The sequence below is a fragment of the Mastigoproctus giganteus genome, chromosome 13 (assembly GCF_048544385.1).
Source record: "Mastigoproctus giganteus isolate SK-2022 chromosome 13, ASM4854438v1, whole genome shotgun sequence".
NCBI classification, from domain to species: Eukaryota; Metazoa; Arthropoda; class Arachnida; order Uropygi; family Thelyphonidae; genus Mastigoproctus; species Mastigoproctus giganteus.
The window spans coordinates 108,780,774-108,803,838 of NC_143587.1; the positions used below are offsets into that span (position 1 = coordinate 108,780,774).

At 38.9% G+C, this 23,065-nt stretch overlaps 1 protein-coding gene across 1 annotated transcript in view; it reads left to right on the forward strand.

Annotated features, from left to right (window-relative positions):
* LOC150076348 (phospholipase D1-like) overlaps positions 1 to 23,065 on the forward strand; it is a 601,970-nt gene that overhangs the window by 214,456 nt on the left and 364,449 nt on the right. The window lies entirely within an intron of this gene.

The following is a 23,065-nucleotide window of genomic DNA, read 5'->3' on the forward strand; positions in this document are numbered from 1 at the left end:
CATTGACAAATGTAAAGTACTACACATGGGAAACAGCAACCCCAGAGCGACGTATCAACTCTGTGGTACTACACTGACAGTGGTAGAGAATGAAAGGGACCTGGGGGTGGTTGTGCAGGCAGATATGAATTTTTATGAGCAGTGCAGACGGGCTGCAAGAGTAGCTCATGGTGTATTGTCGATGATATATAGGAATTTTTCTAGCAGGGATAAGGAGGTGATTATTCCATTGTATAAGGCAATGGTCAGGCCACACCTAGAGTACTGTATACAGGTCTGGAGGCCTCATTTCAAGAAGGATGTAGAGATGCTGGAACGTGTACAGAGAAGGGTAACAAGATTGGTGAATGGAACAAAGGGGTGCTCTTATGAAGAAAGGCTTAAGTTTTGCAAATTACAGTGTCCGGAGACTAGGCACCAGCGAGGTAATCTGATAGAGGTGTACAAAGCCTTGAATGGTTTGAGCATGCTCAATGCTGATGGGATTCTTCCTCTTGCTCAGAATAATCACCTGAGAGGGCATAAATTCAAATTGAGGAAAGACAGATGTAGGATAGACGTGAGGAAATTTGCCTTTAGCCAACGGGTGGTTGGTTGGTGGAACAGACTTCCATCCCTTGTCTTGGAGGTTGATAGCCTGAATAAGTTTAAGACTCAGCTGGACAGGTATTTTGAATGAACAGAGGGGTGAAGTGGAAGTGGTTATTTTTTATTTATTTATTTATTATTATTTTTTTAGCTGATGCTGTATAAGCTTGCTTTCTTGCATCAATGCCTCTACTAATGCCAATGCTAATGCTAAGACAGAGGGTGATAATCAGTGGGCACTGCTCTTCGTGGACTAATGTTATTAGTGGAGTCCCACAAGGTTCGGTTTTGTGTCCACTGTTGTTTTGTATATTTATCAATAATATTGATGAGTTGTCATCACTCATGAATATCAATGATATTGATTGAGTGATGATTAGTGTCGAAGTTTGCAGATGATACAAAGGTTGGTAGGGTTGTTAATGACAGTAATGGCAGTGTGCTTTTACTGTCATTACTGTCAGTAATAGCACACTGCCGTTAACAGTAATGGCAGTGTGCTACTGCAACAGGATCTAGAAAATTTGGGAAGATGGGTTGAGAAGAGGCAACTGAAGTTTAACATTGACAAATGCAAAGTACTGCATATGAGTAGAAGTAACCCCAGAGGAATGTATCGACTGTGTGGTACTACACTTAGTGTGGTAGAAAATGAAAAAGACCTGGGAGTAATTGTGCAGTCAGATATGAAGTTTTCTGAGCAATGCAGACAGGCTCCAAGAGCAGATCATGGTGTTTGTCAATGATATACAGGAATTTTGCTAGCAGGGAAATGGAGGTTATTGTCCCTCTGTATACAGAAATTGTCAGGCCATGATTTGAGTACTGCGTACAGGTCTGGAGGCTTCATTTTAGGAAGGATGTTGATTTGCTTGAGCGTGTACAGAGAAGGGCAACAAGATTGGTGAGGGGAATGAAGGGAGCCTCTTCATTCACCTCACCAATAAGCCTCTCCTCTTACCAAGAGAGGCTTAAGTTCTGCATATTGCAGTGGCTGGAGACTAGGCACCTGCGAGGCAATCTATTTGAGGTGTATAAGGCCTTGAATGGGTTGAGCACACTGAATTCTGATGGGATTCTTCCACTTGTTCAGTTTATGAACCTAAGGGGGGGCATAAATTCAAATTGAAGAAAGACAGCTGTAAAATAGATGTTTGGAAATTTGCCTTTGGCCAGCAGGTAGTTAATTGCTGGAATAAACTTCCATCTGTCGTGGAAGTTGATAGGTTAAATATATTTAAGGTGGAACTGGACAAACATTTATAGGGAATGGTTGTGTGATTTTTTTTTTTTTTTTTTTTTTGGCTGATGCTGCGTAAGCTCATATGCTTGCTTTCTTGCATCAGATGCCACGATTACTATTACTATGTTATGAGTGACAACAAAAAACTCAGCTCTAGTGAAGTTCTAAAATAAGTTTATATGACCGTTACAAGTAAGTTGTTAAAAAAAAATAGAAAATAAAAGTGACTGGTTCTTTACACAGGTTTTATTATAAAAATGCTATATTAGTACACTATTTTTTGAATCATTTAAAATCACCATTTACACAAAACAGAAACATGAATCCTCCTTTGCCTTAAATCCAGAAGCACTTTTCTTTTTCCTTAGAATTGTAATCAGTTGGCATTTACTTCCAGTACAAACTGTTTTCATTAATACTGAAAACTCATTGTTGTTGTTATTTGGTTTTTAGGAGAATTAGCAACTAAGGCCATATTGCTCCGGGAATATGCGGTGGTAATTCCCCAACCTTTCCGCATCCTCTGTATTTGGTGGTCATGGGCTCGAACCCCGGTCTAATCAAGAAGCGTGTGTTATGCACTGCTGCTCCTGCCCACCTCGCTACGGAGACGCCTTGAAAACTCATTATGACGGCCTATAGCTGTCATCCTCCCTGATAGATATTAGGGCTTCGGAAATGCAGAAGATTATAATGCTTGTGCTTTATTTTATTTTATTTTATTTGGTCACACCAACTTTTCAAAATGATTTACACTATTTTGCATTAAAATCCGAAGGAAATATTTGGAGGGCCCTGACAAAAGTGCACAGTGCTTGCTGAGACATTCCCATCTCCTTTGCTTTTGAAGTTGTAAATAGGCTGTAGTGTGCCAATCTCAGGCAGAGAGAGTAGGTCCTATGAATTATTCTGGGATTTTCAGTCTTCACAACATGTAAATTTGCCCATGAACACATACTTGTACAGACATAATACACAATGGTGCAATGTAGTCTAAGTCATCAATATGCCTAAAATCCAACAACAAGGCCTTGGTAAACAAAAAACCAAAAAAGATAGCATATCAGTAAACTGCTTAAACCCTGTCATGGATTTAAGCAGTTGCATTTCCTTAGTTGCGGTATTATTAAAATGGTATATATTAAAATGTCTTGAACCAGTGGCAAAATTACCATACTGCCAGGTCTATACCACAGGGGGCAGAATTTGTAGTTTCATTACCACTTTGAACCAAGCCATTAAATACACCCGGCGCTCTTAATGGAAATTGCAACCATATTGTTGGGGCAAAAATAACTTATCAGATGCCATTGTGAGAAAAAAAAATAATGTAGTAGTATATCCCCAATTTGGAATTTTTCTGGTTCATTCCAAATCATATTATAATTGCATGTTATATATTTTAAAAATACTTATATTGTTATCAAAGTTTGTTTAATATTTCCTATTATTTATTAATTATCTTTCTCTGTTTCTATGTTTGTCATTTTTATACATTAAAAACAGTATCCATATAACAATTTTTCATACTACTTTTTTTCTCACTACTAATTTTTCACGTGACCAAATCACACAGGTCTGAAACTTTGACATTGTATAGCAGTTACTAGAAGTAACCAGAAAAATATTCAGTACCAAATTCAAATGAATTAATTTGGTGCTAATCGTGTGCTAAAAATTCTACACACGGTTCTAAAAATTCCATAGGTTATAGATAGCAAAATATTTCCGTAGAGTGGATTACGAATGAGAGTAAGGCCGCACTTCATAAACCAAAATGCTGTTAGAATGGTAGACTGAAGCTGTGTACAGTGTACTAAGAAGAGAAGTTTAGAATCCAGATATATGCCTAAGAATGTAATCTGATTTATGACGAATTAATTTAAATTGGATTCTAACTTGTAGGAAATTGTCAAAGGAGAACAGTAGATACTTAGTCTTCGAGGAATTGACATGGAAACCAAAAAATGTGGCATAATCCAGGATATAGTCAATCAGTTGTTGAGACTGACATGATTAATTGAAATGGCTGAAATTGCCGGAAGTGGCTGGAAAAGCCAGGAAAATATTATCAACATAAGGGCTGAGGTTTGGGTGACTTGAGCACAAGGCCAAGAGGACTCCTCCTTGGGGCAGGCCTAAGCTAATTTTCCAAATACAGGTTATGGATTTGTTAGAGAAGATAACAGTACAATCATAAAGTAACTGTTGAACCACTTTCAGCAGAGATATCAGGGGACCAACAGCAATAGAGTTGAAGGTAGTGGTGATATTAAGGAAGCAGCAGTGCAGATTTTCCTTTTTCTGCCAAGTTGCATAAATCATGGAATTGAATTGAAGAAGATATGCTTCAGTTGAATGTGCTTAGCTGCCATAGTGAATGGAAGCTCATCTAGAAGCAAAAATTTGCCTAGAAAGTTTCAAGAGAATTTTATCTAAAAGACTTAGGAAATTGGAGCAAATAAAGGTATGCCTGAAGTAGTTTGGCTTCTGTGGTTTTGCACACTTGGGGACAGGAGTAACTCTGTAGCATTTCTAGAATGGAGGTATGTAAGCTTGAGAGTTTGGTTATGAAGATTTATAAAGATGTCTAGAAAGAAAAAACTGCTGATTTTGAGGCAGCAGTCGGGGATACCATAAGGTCCTATTGCAGGGAAGCTTGGATGGGAGTTGATTAGCTACTTTCAGTTAGAAGATGAAATTGAGATTTCAGATAGCATGTTACAATGTAAACAATTCTTGAACATAAGCATTGCATTTGTGGATAAGAGATACCAAATGTTTAACTTAATCTGCTGAGGCATGAAAGGAAGGAAATTAGCACTTGGAAGTCACTTTCATGTTTGGTGAAACCCCCACCCCCTCTCACACACAATACCAGCAACATGCAGGACACATTATCCTGTTGGAACACACCTGTGCCATCTGGGAAGACAGTAACCATGAAGGGGTGCACCTCATCATCCATAATGGATAGGTGGTTTTTAGCATTCAGAGTGCAGTCTAGGGGTATGAAGGTTGGATAGGTGATTTTTAGCATTCAGAGTGCAGTCTAGGGGTATGGAGGTTGGATAGATGGTTTTTAGCATTCAAAGTGCAGTCTAGGGGTATGAAGGTTCCAAGAGATTCCCTGGAAAAGACCCCAATACCAAAACATTGCCACCACCCTCCTTCTGTTGTTTCTGTTGTACCAGGACATCAGAGTGATTGTTCTCTGCAGTTTGTCACCATGCTCTCCATCTACTATCCATACACATAGCCGGAAATATGATACACCAGAAAAGATCAATTTGCTTTAGTCATCAAGGATCCATGATGCCATTCAGATGCAAACTTTAGGCATCGTTGGCAGTGGGTGGCCATAAGCAAATTTTTTTGACCAGGCACCTACTCCAGTGGCCCATACGGAGGAGGGTTTGTTGGATCGTGCAACAAACACCACTAGTTATCCCCTAGTTAAAGTCCATGGTCAGCTGTTCCACTGTTTTCCATGTGTTGGCTTACACAAAGCAGGTGGGCAGTCACGGCAAACAGTTTGCATTTACCACAACCATCAGTGAAACATGGGTACCTGTCACTGGCCCAGCAATTGCTGCTTTGTCCACCATCTATCCACTCTTGGAATACCTTAACTACTACACTCCACAAACATCTCACAAGGTTTTTCAGTTTCCATAATACTGCTACCCTTCAACCAATACCCAACAATTATCCCTTTTTTTGAAGTTTGTCAGAACTATTTAAATATGGGGGCACCTTACTAAAAAAACGCACTACTAAAATTATTTAACATCATATGACATAAGCAACAGATACCAAAAGATTGGGAAACAGGAATAGTAATCAATTTACGCAAAAAAGGCTCCTTTACCTCTTTGAGTAAATCCCACTTCAGCACACTGTGATCACTGCGACCTAGTGGTTCATTTACCTGCAGATTCTTAATGCATGAAGAATCACTACTGATAATCAAATCAAGAGTATTACTCCCTCTAGTTGCTTCCCGAACATGCTGATGTAGAAAACAATCATCCAATAAATCCACAAAAGCCTTGCTAGTGTGTGAGTCACCAGCCCCCAAATTCCAGTCAATATCTGGGAAATTAAAATTCCCCATTATAAGACTCTCTGATTTACTGGCCCACTCTATTTCCCTGTACAGTTTCTTATTATACTCATCAGAGTCATTAGGCCTATAGCACACTCCTACTCTCAATTTTGATCTCCCAATGCTTATGTCACACCAAACTGACTCAACAGTAATGTCGACTGGCTTCACTTCCTTGGATTTTATGTATTTCTTAACTAATAGCATAACCCCTCCTCCCTTCCTATCCTGTCTATCCTTTCTGTAGACATTGTACTCCCCAAATTCCATTTCTACATTCCTTATATCTGTGTGACACCACGTCTCTGAAATCCCCACAATATCTGCCTTTGATGTTTTGAGCAATACCTCAAATTCATCAACTAAACTCCTAGCATTGGTGTACATGCAAGTATACATGCACCTGTTCTTTTTCTTAGCTACCGTAACACAACCCATGTGTTTACTTGTACCCCAATGATTCCCAGCAGTCTCTGAAATATCCTGCATCTTATTTTCCAGGCTGCGGCTCATTCCAATAGAAGCAGTGCAAGAATCACTTTCACCTCTGCCAGTGGCTACTGTTAATCTATTAGTCTTTGTATCCCCCCCCAATCTATCAGTTTTCCGACCCACCTAACACTGCCTCGATAGCATCAGCAAACATTCTTGCACCCTTTCCATTTAAGCGTATCCCATCCCTGTAGAAGCAGTCCCTCCTGTTAACAAGTACAGACCAGGCTGAAAAAAATTCTACCCCTTGAGCCTTGCACAATCTTCCCAGGGCCTTCAAATAAGCCTCTGGGGTTGGGTATACTCATACTATGATTTTTAGTGTTTCTCACCAACCATGGAATAAAACGAAAGACGAAAAACCCAAATTTTAAAATATTTAATATTTACAATAAATTATTTACAAACAAAATACCATATTACTGATAGTAATTTTAAAATAAGACAACTGTGATATACAGGATAATAATAAAATACCGAATTTAAAATGCAATAAAATATACTAGGTTAAAAGTGCTAAAATACTAACTGAAGCTTTCAAAGGCTTCTGCCTTCTTTCTCAACAGTGTACTTCTATTCTGCGGTGCATCATTAAATACCAGCAGGTTCATGGTGCGCCTCACGTGAACGTGTACTGTTCCCGTCAGAACCGGAAGTGGCTCAGGAGTGTTTCAGGCAAAAACGTTCATCCCCTCCAAGGATTACCGCCTCAAAGAGGGGATGAATGCGTGTGCCCCTATCTCTATTTATATTTTTCTCAGTAGAACTAATTCGCAAGCTCTCGAGCCACTTGGGGTCCCAAAATCTATGCGCCCGATCAGTGATGACCGCTTCATCTGGGGAGATTTGATGTTGCTTCTCCCAGAAATGTTCAGCTACGGCGGATTTACCATAGTCTGCATTTCTTATCGCATTTGTGTGCTCCCCCAGACGATCTTTGAGACGCCGTTTTGTTTCTCCCACATAACACTCCCCACATTCCGGGCATTTAATGCTGTATACGACCCCACTTATATTTTCATTTAAGACAGGGTCCTTCACCTGTGACATGATTGTGTGCAGCTTCCTGCCTGGGAGCTGCACACAACGTGTCTGATAATTCCTTAATACGCGAGCTAAACGCTCGGATAAACCCGGATAGTAGGGAATGTATGCGGATAGAAACTTGGAGTATGAATGATACCTCAGAGGATAGAAACTTGGAGTATGAACGTGTTACGGCGGATCTTTGGAAGTGTGGCTACCCCCGGAGGATCATAGAGAAATACATTAGTGGAGGGTAGAGTAGAAGTGAGTCCTTCATGCCAATAGCCACCGCATACATTCCCTACTATCCGGGTTTATCCGAGCGTTTAGCTCGCGTATTAAGGAATTACCAGACATGTTGTGTACAGCTCCCAGGCAGGAAGCTGCACACAATCGTGTCACAGGTGAAGGACCCTGTCTTAAATGAAAATATAACTGGGGTCGTATACAGTATTAAATGCCCGGAATGTGGGGAGTGTTATGTGGGAGAAACAAAACGGCGTCTCAAAGATCGTAGTATATTTAACCTAGTATATTTTATTGCATTTTAAATTCGGTATTTTATTATTATCCTGTATATCACAGTTGTCTTATTTTAAAATTACTATCAGTAATATGGTATTTTGTTTGTAAATAATTTATTGTAAATATTAAATATTTTAAAATTTGGGTTTTTCGTCTTTCGTTTTATTTCATGGTTGGTGAGAAACACTAAAAATCATAGTATTTCCAGGGCCGAATTGATCGACAAGGCTCTCATCATATACTCCCTCCTATCGTGTCTGGGCAGAATTGCAGACACTTTCAAATTCAACCCTAATTCACGGATTTTTTTCAACAGTGACCTGTACTTGTTAAGTAATTCCGTCTGTCTCCTACTCTTAATATCATTAGTGCCAACGTGTACAACTATATCACCTTTTGTGCCCTTAAAAGACGATATCCGCTCTACAACGTCATCAACCTTTGCCCCTGGCAGACATACCCTGGTCCTGTTCCACCTATCCTTTTTACAAAGCATGTTTCCCGTTTCCCTGACAATAGAGTCACCAACTACTAGTTCCTTTGGGACCAGCGCATTCTGCCTTGGGGGCTGCCGTTGTGTTGCGTGATGACCAAGTGCAAGCTCTGGCATTGGTGTGGGCAGCTGAGAGCTTGATGGGCCCCTCACTTTTAATCCTTCGAGGGCATCCACCCTGTCCTTCAAGCTCTCATATAGGCCCATAACAATTAAAAGTAGATAACATAGTAAATGACATAAAACGGTATCAGGAAAAATGGATCAGCCACATAGAAAGAATGAACCCAGACCGAATCCCAAAATTAGCCTTTAACTACAAACCTACAGGCAAGAGAGATGTTGGTCGACCAAGACAACAATGGCGAGATCAAGCTCACAGAACAATGGCGAGCTACAACAGAACAGGTCTTAAAAGACCTTAGCCGGACCAAGTTCATGATGATGATGATGATGATTGAAGTTTGTCGGATCAATCCTGTGCCCTGTCGATCAATTATTTCATATGGACCACATGCCACGAACCTGCAGTATCACATTTACTGGCTCTCACTATGGCATGTTCTACCAAGTTGCAAGCAATGGCTGGTTGCTAAAACAATGTGGCCATAATATTTTGACTGGACAGTGTAGCACATTCATACAGACTTTTTTGACACCTTAAACTCTTGGTTGATGTTTTGCACAGACGTCTGACGAGATTATCATCCTTCCCTTCCAAGTAGCCTCTGGTCACATTGGAGGTGAGCTTCCTTGGTCTTCCAGTGCATGTCTGGACAGTGGTGGCTATCATGTTTCCATGTCATGATAAAATTTCTGATGGTTTAAGCTGTTAGCAGTTGCATAAATTGGAAAATCAGCAATGTGCCATCTCGAAATTAGTCTGATCAGCTCTACATAATGACAGGAACAGCTAACATCTGTGGCTCATATGCCTTCCTTATATACTATTCTGAATCACCTTTATCAGAAGTTCTAGTGAATTATGAAATATTAATATACATATACTTTTAGGAGGATAGTGTACATGACATAGTGAATAACAAGTTTTTGTTTAGCCCTGTTATGTCAGCATTAGTTGTCCTAACCAACAGTTCATTCTCACTCATGTTATTAACAACGCTCCTAACATTACTGTAGACACAGTTAAGATTAAGTGTTCTTGTATTGTTTATAACTCTGACATATCCTTGAAGTCATTTAAGCCTGTTTTGTCTTTAGTTTTCTGTTTGTTTAAAACATCACTACCGTTTGCACATCTTTCTGATTTCAGCTTTTGAGACCTCATACAACTCAAGAACTCTTGAGATGTGTGCAGTGATTACTTTGACTTACTTTTAATTTATTTGATTACTTTGATTTACTTTTAGTTTTTTTGAGCTCTTAAGGCTCAAAGAAATTTCTACTTGGTGTTGCTCAGTAATATTGGCAAAACTTTTTGCAAATGTATTCCATCTTTACAAAACAGATTCTATCTATTAGATGAGTCCACATATAAAAATTTTCTTCTATAAAGCTTTACAGAGTTCCTCAAGTTGAGTTAATTTTCAAGGCTTGGCATATAGTCCCTCCTATTATCTGTGGGCAAAACTGCAGACATAAGCACTTTCTAACCTAACTCAAAGCACTTTTTAATCTTACCCCTATCCAGCAAGTTATCAGTTTGTTGTTGCTTAATGTTATTTGTCCCTAGATATGCTTCTTATCTGCCTTAAAAATTAACAACCGTCTAGTAAAATCATCAGTCTGAACAATAGAATTAAATCCTTTTTAAATGCATCAATTATGCACCTGACTATTCTGTTCTGAGGCTTGATTGCAAGGACATTACCTTCATAACTGATGATTGTCTAAATACTTGAGTCCTTGATGAGTTCCCAGTTTTACTGGTCTGTAGGCTGTTCAATCCTTTCTTTTAGTACCTCAATTTCACCTAATAATACACCAAGTTTTAATTTAAATTTGGTACAGTCCTTACATTAGAACAAAGGAAAATAATCACCTTGACCTAGAAATTTATATTAGGCTGACCTTTGAATAAATGACACATGCTGTATAATTGATGAGCTTGTGACTAACAGGGGAATTGTCCTTGATTATCCCCATGTAAGGCATGTTATTCTGCAAAGCATTCACAGTGGTTCTTGTTGCAATTCATTGACAGACACCCTCTTTAATGATGTATTATCCCTAATTTCCTTCTAATTTTTAAACTAAACATTATTAAATTTAGTTTATCCTTTCTGTTAATTATTTAATAATTATATTTCCCTACTTCTGTACTTGGCCATTCTGACAAGTTAAAAGCAATATCTGTACAACAGTTTTTCCTAATACTGTGCAACCAAACACTGCCATATGATATATCATATAAACTTTTAAAGCAGGGTAGCCATGTTTCGAAAACTGGTAAATGGGACAACTTAAAACGAAATGTGTAGTACAGCATTTTTTCCTTCAAAAAGTAAAAGAAAAATATAAAATTACAATTAAAATGCATTTTTTAATCAATCAATCAATCATAGTATTTATTTGTTATATGATTGTTGTTAATATGTATTTGTCCTATATAAACTATAATATTATTTATAAGAGTTATTTTAAAAATAGCAAGGAAGACTACTTTTACTTTATATATTTTTCTTTAGATTTCACTAGTTTTAAAATTTCTTCCCCTTCCGAAGATTTTAAAAAGTTTTCTTTCACCATAAGTTTGGCTTCTAAATTTTCTAATAAAAGACGGTTCCTCTCTTTCTGCCAAGCAGTTTTTATTAAGCTGAAAACTCTTTCTGATGAAGCATTTAAATGTGGAATGCTTAATATGGAGTTTACAATTTGAGACAAATTATTTGCTTCTGGAAATTTTGAGAAAAATTGCAACCATTTTTTTTCTCAACAAGCATTTTCTTTCCTTCATTACTCAGTAATGAACAAAATGCCTTTAGACTTTCTCATTTTTCTCTTGTTAATAGAATTAATTTTTAACACATCCATTAATTCCAATAAGAATTAATTAAAAATATGTAAAATCAATATTTTAACAGTTTTTCCTCTCTTATTGAGACAAATGATGATATTATCGGGAAGTCCCACTTCCCGATAATATCATCATTAGGTTGTAGGATAAATGTGCAGAAAGGCAAACTTCCACGCATCTATCTTACAACCGTATTTCCTCAATTTGAATTTATGTCCTCTCAGGTGATTATTCTGAGCAAGAGGAAGAATCCCATCAGCATTGATCATGCTCAAACCATTCAAGGCTTTACACACCTCAATCAGATCATCCCACAGGTGCCCAGTCTCCAGACACTGTAATTTGCAAATCTTAAGCCTTTCTTTGTAAGAGCAATCCATTCACTAATCTTGTTACCCTTCTCTGTACCTGTTCCAACAGCTCTATATCCTTCTTAAAATGAGGCCTCCAGTACTCAAGGTGTGGCTTGACCATTGCCTTATACAAGGGGATAATCACCTCCTTATCCCTGTTAGAAAAATTCCTGTATACCATTGACAAAACACCATGAGCTACTCTTGCAGACTGTCTCCAGTACTAAAGGTGTGGCTTGACTATTGCCTTATACAAGGGGATAATCACCTCCTTATCCCTGTTAGAAAAATTCCTGCACTGCTTAGAAAACATATCTGCCTGCACAATTACCACCAGGTCCTTTTCATTCTCTACCACTGTCAGTGTAGTACCACAGAGTTGATATGTTACTCTGGGGTTACTGCTTCCTATATGTAGTACTTTACATTTGCCAATGTTAAACTTCATTTGCCATCTCTCAGCCCATCTGCTCAACTTTTCTAGATCCTGTTACAGCAGCGTACTGCCATTAGTGCCATTAACCACCCTGCCAACCTTCATATTGTCTGCAAATTTGGACATTAAGCCTGATATATCATTTATAAATACAAAAAATAACAATGGACCCAACACTGAACCATGAGGTACTCCACATTAGTCCACGAACAGCAGTGTCCATTGATTACCACTCTCTGTCTTCTTCTCCCACTCCCTTTATCCATAGCAGCAATTTGCCTCCAATGCCACACTGCTCCAATTTGTGCAGCAGTCTTCCATGTGCAACAGTATCAAAAGCCTTTCTAATATTCAAGTATATAATATCAAAGTTATTCCCTGCATCCAGTTCTTTTGTGACTGCATCATAGTATCCAATCAAATTGGTCAGGCAAGACTTCCCCTTAACAAAACCATGCTGTGTCCGAGCTATAACTGAAGTCTTGTCTAGATGATCCTGCAATGCTTCTTTAACAAGTGCCTCCATTCATTTCCCTGGAACAGAAGTTAAACTAACAGATCTGTAATTATCTGTGTCTCCGTTTTAACCTCCTTTGTGGATAGGGATCATATTTGCACATCTCCAGCCCATGGGTACCTCCCCTGAGTCCAGGGAAGCTCTCATAATTATGGCTAAGGGTTTGCTTACTTCCTTTGCCACCTCCTTTAATATAACTGGATAGATTCCATCCACCCCAGGTGCCTTTCTTATGTTTATCTTCAACAATTTCTCCTCCACTTTACTCTCAGTTATTACAAGATTATCTAGTTTACTGCCAAAGTTTAATACACCTGTGGCATTCCCCTCCCTGAATAACTCCTCATGTATGAATATAGATGCAAAATATTCATTTAGTTTGTTAGCTACCTGAGCAGGATCATCAACAGTTGAACCATCGATATCAAGTGGATCAATCTTATTCATCCCCTTACTTCTAGAGTTTATATAAGTAAAAAACTCTTTGCTGTTTTTCTTCGCATTCATTGCCAAAGATTTCTCATAATCTGCCTTCACCCGCCAAACCTCCTTTGTGACTTGGTTATAGACTAGCTTATATCTATCATAGGCTTCTGTGTCACCTGTTAATTTATATGTATCCCATGCATTTTTCTTCTCTGTCACAAGTCTAATTACTTCATCTGACATCCATTTAGGCGTAAATCTTGAACAATATTTCTTAGTTGGTATGAAAAGCCTAGAAACTTCCAAAATTAATTCTTTGAACGCTTCCCATTTTGAATTTGTATATCATCAGTCAGTCCCACCATATAGAATTTAAATACTGTCTCAGACCACCATAGTCACCTTTACGAACACAAAAAGCCTTCCCTTTACCTTTTACTTGATGGTAGTTACCTCTTTGAGTAAATCCCATTTCACCACACTGTGATCACTGCCACCTAGTGGTTTCTTTATCTACAGATTCTTAATGCATGAAGAATCACTACTTATAATGCAGATCAAGAGTATTACTCACTCTACTTGCCTCCCAAACAAGCTGCTGTAGAAAACAATCATCCAATAAATCCACAAAAGCCTTGCTAGTGTGTTAGTGACCAACCCACAAATTCCAGTCAATCTCTGGGAAATTAAAATCCCTCATTATGAGACACTCTGATTTACTGGCCCACTCTATTTCTCCACACAATTGCTTATTATACTCATCAAATTCATTAGGCGTATAACACACACCCACTCTCATTTTTCCTTTCCCAGTGCTTATGTCACACCAAACAGACTCAACATTGCATTGTCCACCAATATCAATTGGATGCACTTCCGTATATTTTGTGTTTCTTAACTAACAGCATAACCCCCCCCCTCCTGTCCCATCTATCCTTTCTATACACATTGTACTCCCCAAATTCCAATTCTGCACTGCTTATGACACCACGTCTGATATCCCAACAATATCTGCCTTTGATGTCTTGACTAGCACTTCAAGCTCATTGAATTTATTAACTATACTCCTAGCATTGTTGTACATGCAAGTATACATATACCTGCATATACTTAGTTACCCTAACACAGCCCATGTATTTACTTGTTCTACTATGTCTCCCAGCAGTCCTGGAAATCCCCACTGTCTTGCTTTCAAGGCTGCTGCTCAATTGCATTTCAATAGAAGCAGTGCAAGAATCACTTTCACCTCTGCCAGCAGCTACTGTTAATCTATTAGTCCGTGTATCCCCCCAAGCTAGCAGTTTTCCGACCCACCTAACTCTGCCTCAATAGCATCAACAAATATTCTTGCACTCTTTCTATTTAAGTGTATCCCATCCTCGTAGAAGCAGTCTCTCCTGTTAAAAAGCACAGACCAGGCTGAGAAAAATTCTACACCTCGAGCTTTGCACAATCTCTCCAAGGCCGAATTGGTTGACAAGGATCTCATCATATACTCCCTCCTATTGTGTCTGGGCAGAATTGCAGACACTTTCAAATTCAACCCTAACTCACGGCTTTTTTCCAGCATTGACTTGTACTTGTTAAATAATTCCGCCAGTCTACTACTCTTAATATCATTAGTGCCAACGTGTATACAATATCACCCTTTGTGCCCTTAAAATATGATATCTGCTCTGCAACGTCATCAACCTTTGCCCCTGGAAGACATACCATGGTCCTGTTCCATCTATTCTTTTTGCACAATATGTTTCCCTGACAATAGAGTCACCGACAACAACTAGTTCCTTTGGGACCAGCGCATTCTGTATTGGGCGTTGCCACTGTGTTGCATGATGTTCAAGTGCAAGTTCTGGCATTGATGTGGGCAGCTGAGAGCTTGATGGGCACCTCAATTTAAATCCTTTGAGGGCATCCACCCTCTCCTTCAAGCTCTCATATAAGCCCGTAACAATGCTGAGTTGGTACTTGATTTCCTCACACTCCTTACATCGTGCACACACACAAAGACATTCCCCTTGGCAATATCATGTCCCATTCGTGATTGCTCTACAAACATCAAACAAGCAGTGCATTTCAATAGACTGTGATTCAGAGGACTACCACTCTGAATCACAGTTCCCCTCAGTTCACCTCTGAGCCACAGCACTTCCATTAGTTTGAGCCTTTTGCTTTGCTGCTCTGCTCTGAGTCATGATTTCTATTGAAGTTCAATAAAATTCCAATACAAAATATAACCCAAACTTATATCCCAATTCAGTTATAACACTATATGTATGTATTTCAGTATCAAATATTATCTCTGAGTTACATTATATGACTTTATTTTCCCCGTAAACTTATATGTATTAATTTATGATGTTACGTTTGTTAAAACTAGGTCACTATAATTATTTCATTGTCAATAACAATTGACAATGAAATTTAATAAGATTTATAAATTTTGCTGATTAATTGATACTCTATACTCGCTATCTAGTTTTCTGTTAAACCTTATGCTATCGAGTTCGGTGCACACGTTGTATCGTATAACAATGGTGGCAAGTTACGAATGGTTAATCTGCGGACACGAGATATTATTTACTTTCCAAATCACACTATCTAAATTCAAAATAAATCAAGGAGCTTCACTAGGTCTATAAGCTACTTATAGAAAATAATTTAATCTAACAATTAAGTCAATAAAGCAGCTAAATATAATTAAAAACTTGGCGTTTGCGGGAGCTGCAAAACTTGAACAACATGTGGATTTGAAACCCTTACCTTACCTTACGTTGCAGTAGCATACTATCATTACTGTCATTAACAACCCTGCCAACCTTTGTATTGTCTACAAACTTAGACATTAACTCTGACATACCTTCATCAATACCATTGATAAATATCAAAAAAAACAATGGGCCCAACACTGAATCTGGGGGACTCCATAATAACATTAGTCCACGAAGAGCAGTGTAAATTGATAACAACTCTCTGTCCTCTCCCACTCAACCATCCTTTTATCCATTGTCGCAACTTGCCCTTAATGCCATACTGCTCCAATTTGTTTGCGGCGGCTCCGTAGCCAGGTGGGCAGGAGCGGCAGTGCGTAGCACACGCTTCTTGATTAGACCAGGGTTTAAGTCCATGACCACCAAATACGGAGGATGCGGAAAGGTCAGGGAATTACCACCGCATATCCCCGGAGCAATATGGCTTTAGTTGCTAATGCTCCTAAAAACCAAATAACAACAACAACAACAGCTCCAATTTGTGCTACAATTTATTGGATGCCACAGTATCAAAAGCTTTCCTAAAATCCAAATATATGATATCAAAATTATTCTTTGCATCCAATTCCTTTATGACCACATCATAGTATCGAATCAAATTTGTCAAACAAGACTTCCCCTTAACAAACTCATGCTGTGTCTGTATTATTACTGCTGTCTTCTCTAGATGATCCTGCAATGACTTCATTATTTTCCTTGGAACAGAAGTTAAACTAAGAGTTCTGTAATTACTTGTGTCACCCTTTGATTTCCCTTTTGTGAATTGGAGATACATTTGTGCATCTCCAGTCTGTGGGATTTCCCCCAAGTCCAAGGATGCTCTCCTAATTATGGCTAAGAGGTTGCTTACTTCCTTTGCCACTTCCTTTAATATAACTGGATAGATCTCATCTACCCCAGGTGCCTTTCTTATATTTAACTTCAACAATTTCTTCTCCACTTTGCTCTCAGTTATTATAAAATAATTTAACTCCCTGTTAGAGTTTGATAAACATCTGGCCCTCTCCTCCTTGAATAACTCCTCATGTGTGAATGTAAATGCAAAATACTCATTTAGTTTGGTAGCTATCTGAGAATGATCATCTACAGTCAAACCATTGATATCAAGTGGACCAATCTGATTCATCCCCTTCATTTTAGAGTTTATATAAGTAAAGACGTCTTTGCTGGTTTTCTTTGCATCCTTTGCCAGAGATTTCTCCTAATCTGCCTTCGCCTGCCTAACTTCCTTTGTGACTTGATTACAGACTAGCTTATATCTGCCCTAAGCTTCTGTGTTGGCTGATAATTTATATTCATCCCATGCATTTGTCTTCTCCGCCACATGCTGCAATAATCCATCCGATATCCATTTAGGCCTAAACCTTGAATAGTATTTCTTAGTTGGTATGAAAAGCATAGTACTCTCCAAGATTAAGTCCATGAAGGCTTTCCCATTTAGAATTCACCATTGGTAACATCATCTGTTGATCCAACTGTATAGAATTTAAAAACTCTCTGAGACCACTGTAGACCTTTACGAAAGCAAAACCCCTTACTCCTGATAGTAATTACGTCTTTAAGTAAATCCCACATCAGTACACTGTGATCACTGCTGCCCAGGGGTTCCTTTATCTGCAGATTCTTAACTCTTGAAGAATCATTGCTGATAATCCGATCAAGAGTATTACTACCTCTGGTTTCCTCTCGAACATGTTGCTGTAGAAAACAGTCATCATATAAATCCACAAAAGTCTTGCTAGTGTGCAAGTGACCAACCCACAAGTTCCAGTCAATATCTGGAAAGTTAAAATCCTCCATTATAAGACATTCTGATGTACTGGCCAGCTTTGTTTCTCTGCACAATTGCTCATTATACTCATCTGATTCATAAGGCCTATAACAGACACCTACTCTCATTTTCCCTGCCCGTCACCACCAAATACGGAGTATGCGGAAAGGTCAGGGAATTACCACCGCATATCCCCGGAGGCAATATGGCCTTAGTTGCTAATGCTCCTAAAAACCAAATAACAAACTAACTAACAAACATCATTTTCCCTTTCCCAGTGCTTATGTCACACAACACTGACTCAACATTGCATTGTCCACCAATGACAATTGGATGCACTTCCTTAGATTTTGTGTGTTTCTTAACTAACAGCATGACCCCTCCTCCCTTCCTGCCCTGTCTAGTCTATCCTTTCTGTACACATTGAACTCCCGAAATTCCAATTCTGCACCAACAATATCCACTTTTGATGTCTTAATCAGCACTGCAAATTCATCAAATTTATTTACTGTACTCCTAGCATTGGTGTTCATGCAAATGTATACATGCACCTGTATACACAACCCATGTATTTATTTGTATACATGCAAATGTATACATGCAAATGTATACACAACCCATGTATTTATTTGTTCCATGATGACTCCCAGCAGCCTTTGAAATCCCCAGTATCTCGCTTTGCAGGCTGCTTCTCATTCCAGTAGAAGCAGTACATGAATTACTTTCATCTCTGCTTATGGCTACCTTTAATCTGTTAGTCTGTGAATCCCCCCCAAGCTAGCAGTTTTCCAACCCCACCTAACACTGTCTCGATACCATCAGCAGATATTCTTGCATCCTTTCTAATTAAGTGCATCCCATCCCTGTAGAAACAATCTCTCCTGTTAACAAGCACAGACCACGCTGAGAAAAATTCTACCCCCATGAGCCTTGTACAAGTGGGGTCTTGAATAAATTTATCGAAGAATTAGGCATATTACTAGAGAACAGATTAGATGGATTGTGCTTGCTTGTGTGTGCATGTGCGTGTGTGTTTTGGCTGATGTTCTGTAAGTTTCCTTGTATCATTTGCCAGTACTGCTACTAATAATAATAATAATTAGCTCATTATTATGTGTATATTTAAATGTTAATTTATGTTATAGGCTAAATGCATTTGCTAATAGAGGCTTACAGTCTCTCTTTCTCTGGCTTTCTCAACATTGTCATATACTGCCTGTTCTTAATATCATTATTATAAAGATTAATGTTCTATATCATTAACTGTTGTCCCTGACGGATACTCTGGTTGTGTTCCAGACACTTTAAAATTTAATCCAAAAATTTTTCTATTATACAAGCTTGTACATAAAAACGCAGTAGTATTAACATTCCAGTAATCTGTATGTGCCAAGATAATTGTGTGTCTTGATATTTTACAGTTACTTGTTTTCTTATCTTCCATTCATTAGCTATATAATTTTTACATTATGTATTATAAAATAATTGAGACGCTTGTTCACAATAGCTGACGATCCTACACCAACCCTTATAAACTTTTATTAAATAAAACGAATTAGAGTTGTGTTGTATTAAGATAAAAATAATAAAAATGAAGTAAAATAAGTAAAGTGAATTGTACAATTACACCAGTAAAACTGATAAAATAAGATTCCTGCCTGTACAATAAAAATATAAAAAAATACAATAAAATAAAATAATGTAGATAAAACACCGGATAAAAGCAATAAAATACCGAAGTTTCAGAGGCGTCTGCCTCGCCTCCTTTTTCAACAGTGAAGCTTATTGTACAGTACATCATTAAATATCAGTAGGCTCACGGTTCACAGCACGTCTTCCTACAGGAACATGGGCAGTGTTCTCCTCATGCACACTGGAACTGGAAATGGTTTGGGAGTGTGCCAGATGGAACCGTTCATCCCGTCCAAGAACCACAGCTTCAAAGAGGGGATGAATCCGAATTCCCCTGTCTCTATTAATAATGTTACTCTCAGAGGCGCAAATTCGCAAGCTTTCGATTCACTTACGCTCCCAAAATTTGTGGCCCGGTCAATGATAACAGCTTCGTCAGGAGAGATTTGATGGTTCTCCTCCCAAAAATGCTCTGCCACAGCAGACCTCCCATAATCCGCGGTCTTTATTGCACTGATATGCTCCCCCATGCAATCTTTAAACCGACATTTTGTTTCACCAACATAACATTCCCTGCAATTTGGGCATATTATCTCATATAAGACCCCACTTACACATTCTATAGGTATGGAGTCCTTAACCTATGACAGCTATAATCTCTGTCCTGGTAGCTGCACACAGCGTGTCTGGCAGTTGTGCAACATCTGAGTTATATGCTCAGTTAGGCCCGGACAGTAGGGAATGTATGCGGTGGCAATGGGTGAAAATGGCTACGTCCATGCCCCGCTTCTTGGATACATTTATCCATGATCCTCTGGGGTAGCTGCATTATCTGAGATCTGCTGAGACACGTTTAATTTCTTCTTTTCTATCCTTGGAGGTACTGCATTGGGACCGAGCCCATATCCAATAATGCCGTAATGACGCTGTTCTTTTGATGGTTGGCTTGGCCATATTGTAATGTGTGTGTGTGTATTGGCCCCGACACATGGGTTTTCTATACACACTGGTTTTCACTCTAGGGCCCTCCCTATATACCAACACATCAAGGAAAGGGAGGGTACCCTCTACTTCCACCTCCAAGGTGAACTGAATAAACGAGGGAAGCTAGTGATGAAATCAAGCACCTCATCATCGCTCCCCCTCCGAATAATTGCAAACGTATCATCGAAACATTGTTTCCATGCGAGCATGGTGAGAACCAACCCATCAAAAATCCTGGACTCGAGCTCCTCCATAGCTAAATTTGCTGTGACAGCACTAATAGGGAAGCTCATTGCTGTGCCGTGAACCTGCTTATACATTGTGGTTTGAAATACCATGGTGGTACTCGAGAGACACAGCTCCACTCCACTACAAATATCCTCCACACTTAACGGAGTCCTATTCCTTAGGGTGTCATCTTTCTCCAATGCCACACGTGCACATTTCACCTAATGGTCAATAGGAATACACGTACATAAGGATACCACATCAAATGATACCATGGTCTTGCCCTCTTATATAACCTGATCCCTTACAAATCGTACAAAGTTTCCAAAGTTCCCTGATGGTAAAATCGGAATGTCCAACAATAGGAGAAATTATTCTGGCTAAGAACCTAGAAAGTGTCAAGAAATTGTCGCCAACTCAGCATTTAGATGGGCATCTATGAGAGTTTGAAGAGTAGGGTAGATGTCTTCAAAGAAATTAAAATGGGGACCCATCAAGCTCTCAGCTACCCAACTTAATGCAAGAGCTCACTCTTGTACATGAGACAACACAGTGGCAATCTTAAGGGCAGAATGCACTGGTCCCACAGGAACTAGTTATTGGCGGTGACTCCACTGTCAGGGAGACAAGAAATATATAAGAAATGCAGAATTGGAATTTGGGGAATTCAATGTGTACAAAAAGGATAGACAGGATAGTAAGGGAGGAGGGGTTATGCCATTAATAAACACATAAAATCTGAGGAAGTGCATCCAGTTGACATGGGTAGACAGTGCAGTGTTGAGTCAGTTTGTTGTGACATAAGCATTGAGCAGGTAATATTGAGAATAGGAGTGTGTTATAGGCTTAATGACTCTGATGAGTACAATGAACTGTACAGAGAAATTGAGAGGGACAGTAAATCAGATTGTCTTATAATGGGGGATTTTAACTTCCCAGATATTGACTAGAACTTGTGGGTTGGTCACTCACACACATACACTTGCATGACTTTTGTGGATTTATTGGATGATTGTTTTCTACAGCAGCATGTTTGAGAGGCCAGTTGTTGTTTGTTGTTAGGAGCATTAGCAACTAAGGCCATATTGCTCCGGGATATGCGGTGTTCATTCCCTGACCTTTCCGCATCCTCCGTATTTGGTGGTGACGGGCTCGAACCCCGGTCTAATCAAGAAGCGTGTGCTACGCACTGCTGCTCCTTCCCACCTGGCTACGGAGGCGCCTGTTTGAGAGGCAAGAAGAGATAGTAATACTCTTCATCTTATTATCAGCAGTGATTATTCATGCATTAGTAATCTGCAGATAAAGGAACCACTAGGTGGCAGTGATCATAATGTACTGATGTGGGATTTATTTAAAGATGTAACTACCATCATGGGTAAAGGGAAGGGTTTTTTTGCTTTTGTAAAGGTGACTACAGTTGTCTCAGATAGTTTTTAAAATCTATACAGTGTGACCAAATAATGATGTTACCCACAGAAAATTCTAAATGGGAAGCATTCAAGGAAGTAATCTTGGATGCTACTAGGCTTTTCATACCAACTAAGAAATGCTGTTCAAGGTTTAGGCCTAAATGGATGTCAGATGAACTAATGAGACCCCCAGACAGAGAAGAAAAATGCATGGGATGCATATAAATTATGAGAAGACACAGAAACCTATAGTAGATATTTGCTAGTCTGTAATCACGTCACAAAGGAGGTTAGGTAAGTTAAGGTAGATTACAAAAAATCTTTGGCAAAGGATGCAAAGGAAAACAGCAAAGACCTCTTTACTTATGTAACTCTAGAAGGAAGGGGATGAATCACTTGGTCCATTTGGTATCAAGGTTCAACTGTCAGTTATTCTGCTCAGGTAGCTGACAAACTGAATGAGTATTTTGCATCTACATTTACACATGAGGAATTCTTTAGGGAAGTGCAAGCCAGAAGCTTATCAAACTCTAACAGGGAGCCAAATGATTTTGTAAGAATGAGAGCACAGTGGAGGAGAAATTGTTGACGTTAAACATAAGAAAGGCACCTGGGTGGATGGGATTTATCCAGTTATATTATAGGAGGCAGTAAAGGAAGTAAGCAAACCCTTAGCCAATGATTATGAGAGCATCTTTGGACTCAGAGGAGTTTCCTGCAGACTGGAGATGTGCAAATATATCCCAAATTCACAAAGAGTGATCAAAGGGTAACACGAGTAATAACAGACCTGTTAGTTTAACTTCTGTTCCAGGAAAAATTTTGGAGTATTGTTGGTTTGTTATTGTTATTTGGGTTTTTTTTTTTTTTTTAGGAGCAATTGCAACTAAGGCCATATTGCTCTGGGGATATGTGGTGGTCATTTCCTGACCTGTCCGCATCCTCCGTATTTGGTGGTCATGGGCTCGAACCCAGGTCTGATTTTGTAGTAACCGGTTAAATAAGTACTGCAGGATCATCTAGACAAGACTGCAGTTATAGTTCAGACACAGCATGGGTTTGTTAAGGGAAGCCTTGTCTGAC